The sequence below is a fragment of the Schistocerca gregaria genome, unplaced genomic scaffold (genome assembly GCF_023897955.1).
Source record: "Schistocerca gregaria isolate iqSchGreg1 unplaced genomic scaffold, iqSchGreg1.2 ptg001338l, whole genome shotgun sequence".
Taxonomy (NCBI): domain Eukaryota; kingdom Metazoa; phylum Arthropoda; class Insecta; order Orthoptera; family Acrididae; genus Schistocerca; species Schistocerca gregaria.
The window spans coordinates 37,501-45,000 of record NW_026062645.1 but is presented as its reverse complement, the minus strand read 5'-3'; the positions used below and the strand labels follow the sequence as shown (position 1 = coordinate 45,000).

Genomic DNA, 7,500 nt, shown 5'->3' with positions numbered 1-7,500 from the left:
GTACCAGATTATCGCTTAACCTAACTGTGGCTGTACCAGATTATCGCTTAACCTAACTCAATTTGTCCCTTAACCTAACTCAATTTGTCCCTTAACCTAACTCAATTTGTCCCTTAACCTAACTCAATTTGTCCCTTAACCTAACTCAAGTTGTCCCTTAACCTAACTCAATTTGTCCCTTAACCTAACTCAATTTGTCCCTTAACCTAACTCAATTTGTCCCTTAACCTAACTCAATTTGTCCCTTAACCTAACTCAATTTGTCCCTTAACCTAACTCAAGTTGTCCCTTAACCTAACTCAATTTGTCCCTTAACCTAACTCAATTTGTCCCTTAACCTAACTCAATTTGTCCCTTAACCTAACTCAATTTGTCCCTTAACCTAACTCAATTTGTCCCTTAACCTAACTCAATTTGTCCCTTAACCTAACTCAATTTGTCCCTTAACCTAACTCAATTTGTCCCTTAACCTAACTCAAGTTGTCCCTTAACCTAACTCAAGTTGTCCCTTAACCTAACTCAAGTTGTCCCTTAACCTAACTCAAGTTGTCCCTTAACCTAACTCAAGTTGTCCCTTAACCTAACTCAAGTTGTCCCTTAACCTAACTCAAGTTGTCCCTTAACCTAACTCAAGTTGTCCCTTAACCTAACTCAAGTTGTCCCTTAACCTAACTCAAGTTGTCCCTTAACCTAACTCAAGTTGTCCCTTAACCTAACTCAAGTTGTCCCTTAACCTAACTCAAGTTGTCCCTTAACCTAACTCAAGTTGTCCCTTAACCTAACTCAAGTTGTCCCTTAACCTAACTCAAGTTGTCCCTTAACCTAACTCAAGTTGTCCCTTAACCTAACTCAAGTTGTCCCTTAACCTAACCCACGTTGTCCCTTAACCTAACTCAAGTTGTCCCTTAACCTAACTCAATTTGTCCCTTAACCTAACTCAATTTGTCCCTTAACCTAACTCAATTTGTCCCTTAACCTAACTCAATTTGTCCCTTAACCTAACTCAAGTTGTCCCTTAACCTAACTCAAGTTGTCCCTTAACCTAACTCAAGTTGTCCCTTAACCTAACTCAAGTTGTCCCTTAACCTAACTCAAGTTGTCCCTTAACCTAACTCAAGTTGTCCCTTAAACTAACTCAAGTTGTCCCTTAACCTAACTCAAGTTGTCCCTTAACCTAACTCAAGTTGTCCCTTAACCTAACTCAATTTGTCCCTTAACCTAACTCAAGTTGTCCCTTAACCTAACTCAAGTTGTCCCTTAACCTAACTCAATTTGTCCCTTAACCTAACTCAATTTGTCCCTTAACCTAACTCAAGTTGTCCCTTAACCTAACTCAAGTTGTCCCTTAACCTAACTCAAGTTGTCCCTTAACCTAACTCAAGTTGTCCCTTAACCTAACTCAAGTTGTCCCTTAACCTAACTCAAGTTGTCCCTTAACCTAACTCAAGTTGTCCCTTAACCTAACTCAAGTTGTCCCTTAACCTAACTCAAGTTGTCCCTTAACCTAACTCAAGTTGTCCCTTAACCTAACTCAAGTTGTCCCTTAACCTAACTCAAGTTGTCCCTTAACCTAACTCAAGTTGTCCCTTAACCTAACTCAAGTTGTCCCTTAACCTAACTCAAGTTGTCCCTTAACCTAACTCAAGTTGTCCCTTAACCTAACTCAAGTTGTCCCTTAACCTAACTCAATTTGTCCCTTAACCTAACTCAATTTGTCCCTTAACCTAACTCAATTTGTCCCTTAACCTAACTCAAGTTGTCCCTTAACCTAACTCAATTTGTCCCTTAACCTAACTCAATTTGTCCCTTAACCTAACTCAATTTGTCCCTTAACCTAACTCAATTTGTCCCTTAACCTAACTCAATTTGTCCCTTAACCTAACTCAAGTTGTCCCTTAACCTAACTCAATTTGTCCCTTAACCTAACTCAAGTTGTCCCTTAACCTAACTCAAGTTGTCCCTTAACCTAACTCAAGTTGTCCCTTAACCTAACTCAAGTTGTCCCTTAACCTAACTCAAGTTGTCCCTTAACCTAACTCAAGTTGTCCCTTAACCTAACTCAAGTTGTCCCTTAACCTAACCCACGTTGTCCCTTAACCTAACCCACGTTGTCCCTTAACCTAACCCACGTTGTCCCTTAACCTAACCCACGTTGTCCCTTAACCTAACCCACGTTGTCCCTTAACCTAACCCACGTTGTCCCTTAACCTAACCCACGTTGTCCCTTAACCTAACCGACGTTGTCCCTTAACCTAACCGACGTTGTCCCTTAACCTAACCGACGTTGTCCCTTAACCTAACCGACGTTGTCCCTTAACCTAACCGACGTTGTCCCTTAACCTAACCCACGTTGTCCCTTAACCTAACCCACGTTGTCCCTTAACCTAACCCACGTTGTCCCTTAACCTAACCCACGTTGTCCCTTAACCTAACCCACGTTGTCCCTTAACCTAACCCACGTTGTCCCTTAACCTAACCCACGTTGTCCCTTAACCTAACCCACGTTGTCCCTTAACCTAACCCACGTTGTCCCTTAACCTAACCCACGTTGTCCCTTAACCTAACCCACGTTGTCCCTTAACCTAACCCACGTTGTCCCTTAACCTAACCCACGTTGTCCCTTAACCTAACCCACGTTGTCCCTTAACCTAACCCACGTTGTCCCTTAACCTAACCCACGTTGTCCCTTAACCTAACCCACGTTGTCCCTTAACCTAACCCACGTTGTCCCTTAACCTAACCCACGTTGTCCCTTAACCTAACCCACGTTGTCCCTTAACCTAACCCACGTTGTCCCTTAACCTAACCCACGTTGTCCCTTAACCTAACCCACGTTGTCCCTTAACCTAACCCACGTTGTCCCTTTGCCTAACATAGTTCACTGCTCGGAATCTCTGGTGTCGTTGTTATCCTCATGTAGATGTCTTGCGAGTGTTGCTTACTTTCCACATATTCCTGCTATCCACTGTCAATTGTACTGCAATAGGACTATATCGCCGACCCCCCCCCCTCCCCCCCCTCTGTCCCCCTCTGTCCCCCTCTTTGTGTCTCTGTCCTCTCAAGCTGGTCGGTCTGGCGTTTGAGTGTTAAATGAGCCTCGCAGCTGTTCAGTTGCATTCAGATGTCGACGCCCTCAGTGTACGTCGTGGTATGGTCTGTGTCCATTGTCCGCTGATGTCGTACGCGTAACCCACACGCTGTACCGATCATCGGTCGTTACGTACAGAGTGAAGTAGTGTGATACGTGTGACCGTACGCTGGCTGTGCCCAACGGTGTCGAATCTCAATTTCCATATGTTGTGCTTGATGCTACTTGTCTCGTCTCCCAATAACAGCTAGGTTGCACTGTGGTACGCCGTAGAGGCGTGTGGGAGGAACGTACGAACGCATTGTATGTCACCCTGGGTCGCTGGGGGTGGTGGTGCGGTGAGTCAGGTCAGGTCAGGTCAGCGTGAGCCGTCTGATGTAGTGACGCGTGTATTCCGACTTTGTCGTATTGCCTCACACAAAGTGCTACCCTGGTGGACCGCGTTCCATATCTGGGACATGCCGCAGATGCCGGTTGACAGTGGATCGCGGAAGGTACATCGCATACGTGCGCGGGCCACCTTCCACGTGTTCTCTTCTGCACATGTCGCAGTGTGTATGTGGTCTGATGTAGCGTGTCGTGACACATGACATCCTGGCATGCAAGAATTGTTGAATTCGCAAATGTAGGTGGACATCTACGTTTACTGCCCAAGATACGCAAATGAACTGGAAATCCGTTGTTGAGCGGTTGTTCACGCTGGAGGTGAATCTGTGATGGCGACGATCGGTACAGCTATTAACCGGTTGTTTCAGCGGTACCCGCCACATCCACACGCGTGACTAGGCCCATGTGGGTATGAAGCGATACGCGGCGGTGGCTTGGTGGGACTGTTCCCGGCCGGTGAAGGGGGGCCGCCCGGCGTGTTGGCCGCGCGCTGCGTGGGCGCACGCGCAACAGGCGGCTGGTGGGGGGCGCCGAGTGGCAGGAGCGCCAGCCGACGGGCCCGGCAGGCGGCGCAGCTACGCTGCGGCGCACCCTGCACGCGGCGCCTGGCGGCCAAAGTTGGTTCAGCCGAGCCCGGTGCGAAGCGCGGTGGACATCTGCAGTGTGCTGGTCTGATTGAGGACTGTGTGCGTTGAGGATGCGCCGCCGCCTGGCACTCGGCGCCGCGACGCCGTCTGCTGCTCGGTCGCCCCAGCGGTTCTCGCAGGTGGTTTGTATCGCAGTTGTGCGGACGTGTTGGCGCGTGCGCTGTGCTGGGAGAGTTCGCTTCTGCACCCAAGTGGGGCTTTGCCCTTGTGTGGCGCTGGCGTTGGAGCTGCCGGTCACCATAGGTGGCGCGTGTTGTCTCCCGCCGGCAATGCCACGACAGCACGCTCCCGGGCCTCTGTCGGCAGCGGCAAGCTCAGTTGGGAGCAAGGGTGTTCGCACTAAAACCGTCTACTCGCCTAACTCCGGGCGATTGCGCCTCTCTCGAAACCGACCAAGTACCTAGGACGGCGCTGCGCGCCGCCGGGACCTGAGAGGGTTTCGAGGTGTATCGTGCAGGGGAGCTCGGCCTCCTCCTGTTTGCAGAATAATTGAGCGGACGCTTGCGTGTTCGCGCGGGCCCCCGGGACACACTCCCGGGCGGCCGGCTGCTCAGCTCTAGTTGACGCAGCTCCCTGGTTGATCCTGCCAGTAGTCATATGCTTGTCTCAAAGATTAAGCCATGCATGTCTCAGTACAAGCCGCATTAAGGTGAAACCGCGAATGGCTCATTAAATCAGTTATGGTTCCTTAGATCGTACCCACGTTACTTGGATAACTGTGGTAATTCTAGAGCTAATACATGCAAACAGAGTCCCGACCAGAGATGGAAGGGACGCTTTTATTAGATCAAAACCAATCGGATTGGCTTGTCTGGTCCGTTTGCCTTGGTGACTCTGAATAACTTTGGGCTGATCGCACGGTCCTCGTACCGGCGACGCATCTTTCAAATGTCTGCCTTATCAACTGTCGATGGTAGGTTCTGCGCCTACCATGGTTGTAACGGGTAACGGGGAATCAGGGTTCGATTCCGGAGAGGGAGCCTGAGAAACGGCTACCACATCCAAGGAAGGCAGCAGGCGCGCAAATTACCCACTCCCGGCACGGGGAGGTAGTGACGAAAAATAACGATACGGGACTCATCCGAGGCCCCGTAATCGGAATGAGTACACTTTAAATCCTTTAACGAGTATCTATTGGAGGGCAAGTCTGGTGCCAGCAGCCGCGGTAATTCCAGCTCCAATAGCGTATATTAAAGTTGTTGCGGTTAAAAAGCTCGTAGTTGGATTTGTGTCCCACGCTGTTGGTTCACCGCCCGTCGGTGTTTAACTGGCATGTATCGTGGGACGTCCTGCCGGTGGGGCGAGCCGAAGGGGTGCTTTCGCGTCCCGAGGCGGACCCCGTTTAAATCCTACCAGGGTGCTCTTTGTTGAGTGTCTCGGTGGGCCGGCACGTTTACTTTGAACAAATTAGAGTGCTTAAAGCAGGCAAGCCCGCCTGAATACTGTGTGCATGGAATAATGGAATAGGACCTCGGTTCTATTTTGTTGGTTTTCGGAACCCGAGGTAATGATTAATAGGGACAGGCGGGGGCATTCGTATTGCGACGTTAGAGGTGAAATTCTTGGATCGTCGCAAGACGAACAGAAGCGAAAGCATTTGCCAAGTATGTTTTCATTAATCAAGAACGAAAGTTAGAGGTTCGAAGGCGATCAGATACCGCCCTAGTTCTAACCATAAACGATGCCAGCCAGCGATCCGCCGCAGTTCCTCCGATGACTCGGCGGGCAGCCTCCGGGAAACCAAAGCTTTTGGGTTCCGGGGGAAGTATGGTTGCAAAGCTGAAACTTAAAGGAATTGACGGAAGGGCACCACCAGGAGTGGAGCCTGCGGCTTAATTTGACTCAACACGGGAAACCTCACCAGGCCCGGACACCGGAAGGATTGACAGATTGATAGCTCTTTCTTGATTCGGTGGGTGGTGGTGCATGGCCGTTCTTAGTTGGTGGAGCGATTTGTCTGGTTAATTCCGATAACGAACGAGACTCTAGCCTGCTAACTAGTCGCGTGACATCCTTCGTGCTGTCAGCGATTACTTTTCTTCTTAGAGGGACAGGCGGCTTCTAGCCGCACGAGATTGAGCAATAACAGGTCTGTGATGCCCTTAGATGTTCTGGGCCGCACGCGCGCTACACTGAAGGAATCAGCGTGTCTTCCTAGGCCGAAAGGTCGGGGTAACCCGCTGAACCTCCTTCGTGCTAGGGATTGGGGCTTGCAATTGTTCCCCATGAACGAGGAATTCCCAGTAAGCGCGAGTCATAAGCTCGCGTTGATTACGTCCCTGCCCTTTGTACACACCGCCCGTCGCTACTACCGATTGAATGATTTAGTGAGGTCTTCGGACTGGTACGCGGCATCGACTCTGTCGTTGCCGATGCTACCGGAAAGATGACCAAACTTGATCATTTAGAGGAAGTAAAAGTCGTAACAAGGTTTCCGTAGGTGAACCTGCGGAAGGATCATTACCGACTAGACTGCATGTCTTTCGATGTGCGTGTCGTGTCGCGCAACACGCTACCTGTACGGCAGTGGCCGTGCGCCGCGTGCGGAACCACGCGTGCCTCTCAAAACTAGCGGAAGTGTTGTTGTTGTGTGGTACGAGCGCTGAAGCTCTGGAGCGGCTGGCCTGCGGTACCTGGCGCCTGGCGCCGGTTTTGAATGACGTTCGCCCGAGTGCCTGTCCGCTCCGGTGTGGAGCCGTACGACGCCCATCGGCTGTGAGGCCGTTGGACACAAAAAAAATAGTGGAACAGGGGCCGTCAGACGCCTCAGTCCCGCAAATGCTACTGTCTTGAAAGAGACAGTGGGAGACTGAAAAGGAAAAGATCACCCAGGACGGTGGATCACTCGGCTCGTGGGTCGATGAAGAACGCAGCAAATTGCGCGTCGACATGTGAACTGCAGGACACATGAACATCGACGTTTCGAACGCACATTGCGGTCCATGGATTCCGTTCCCGGGCCACGTCTGGCTGAGGGTCGGCTACGTATACTGAAGCGCGCGGCGTTTGTCCCGCTTCGGAGACGTGGGAGTGTCGTGGTCGCCTGTGTGGCCGGCCGCGTCTCCTTAAACGTGCGATGCGCGCCCGTCGCCTGGCGGTTCGCATACCGGTACTTTCTCGGTAGCGTGCACAGCCGGCTGGCGGTGTGGCGTGCGACACCTCGTACAACGACCTCAGAGCAGGCGAGACTACCCGCTGAATTTAAGCATATTACTAAGCGGAGGAAAAGAAACTAACAAGGATTCCCCCAGTAGCGGCGAGCGAACAGGGAAGAGTCCAGCACCGAACCCCGCAGGCTGCCGCCTGTCGTGGCATGTGGTGTTTGGGAGGGTCCACTACCCCCGACGCCTCGCGCCGAGCCCAAGTCCAACTTGAATG

General features: G+C 51.0%; 3 non-coding genes across 3 annotated transcripts in view; all 3 read left to right on the top strand.

The window, feature by feature from the left end:
* The first annotated feature begins 4,692 nt into the window (after positions 1-4,692).
* LOC126330713 (small subunit ribosomal RNA) lies at positions 4,693-6,585 on the top strand. The gene has a single exon (XR_007563129.1). It is a non-coding gene; the product is annotated as a small subunit ribosomal RNA (ribosomal RNA).
* Positions 6,586-6,947: 362 nt separating this feature from the next.
* LOC126330719 (5.8S ribosomal RNA) lies at positions 6,948-7,102 on the top strand. Its single transcript, XR_007563133.1, has one exon. It is a non-coding gene; the product is annotated as a 5.8S ribosomal RNA (ribosomal RNA).
* A 188-nt stretch (positions 7,103-7,290) lies between these two features.
* The window catches only part of LOC126330715 (large subunit ribosomal RNA), a 4,222-nt gene continuing 4,012 nt past the window's right edge, over positions 7,291-7,500 (top strand). The window contains exon 1 of the ribosomal RNA XR_007563131.1: positions 7,291-7,500. This exon is cut by the window's right edge and continues 4,012 nt beyond it. This is a non-coding gene — a ribosomal RNA (large subunit ribosomal RNA).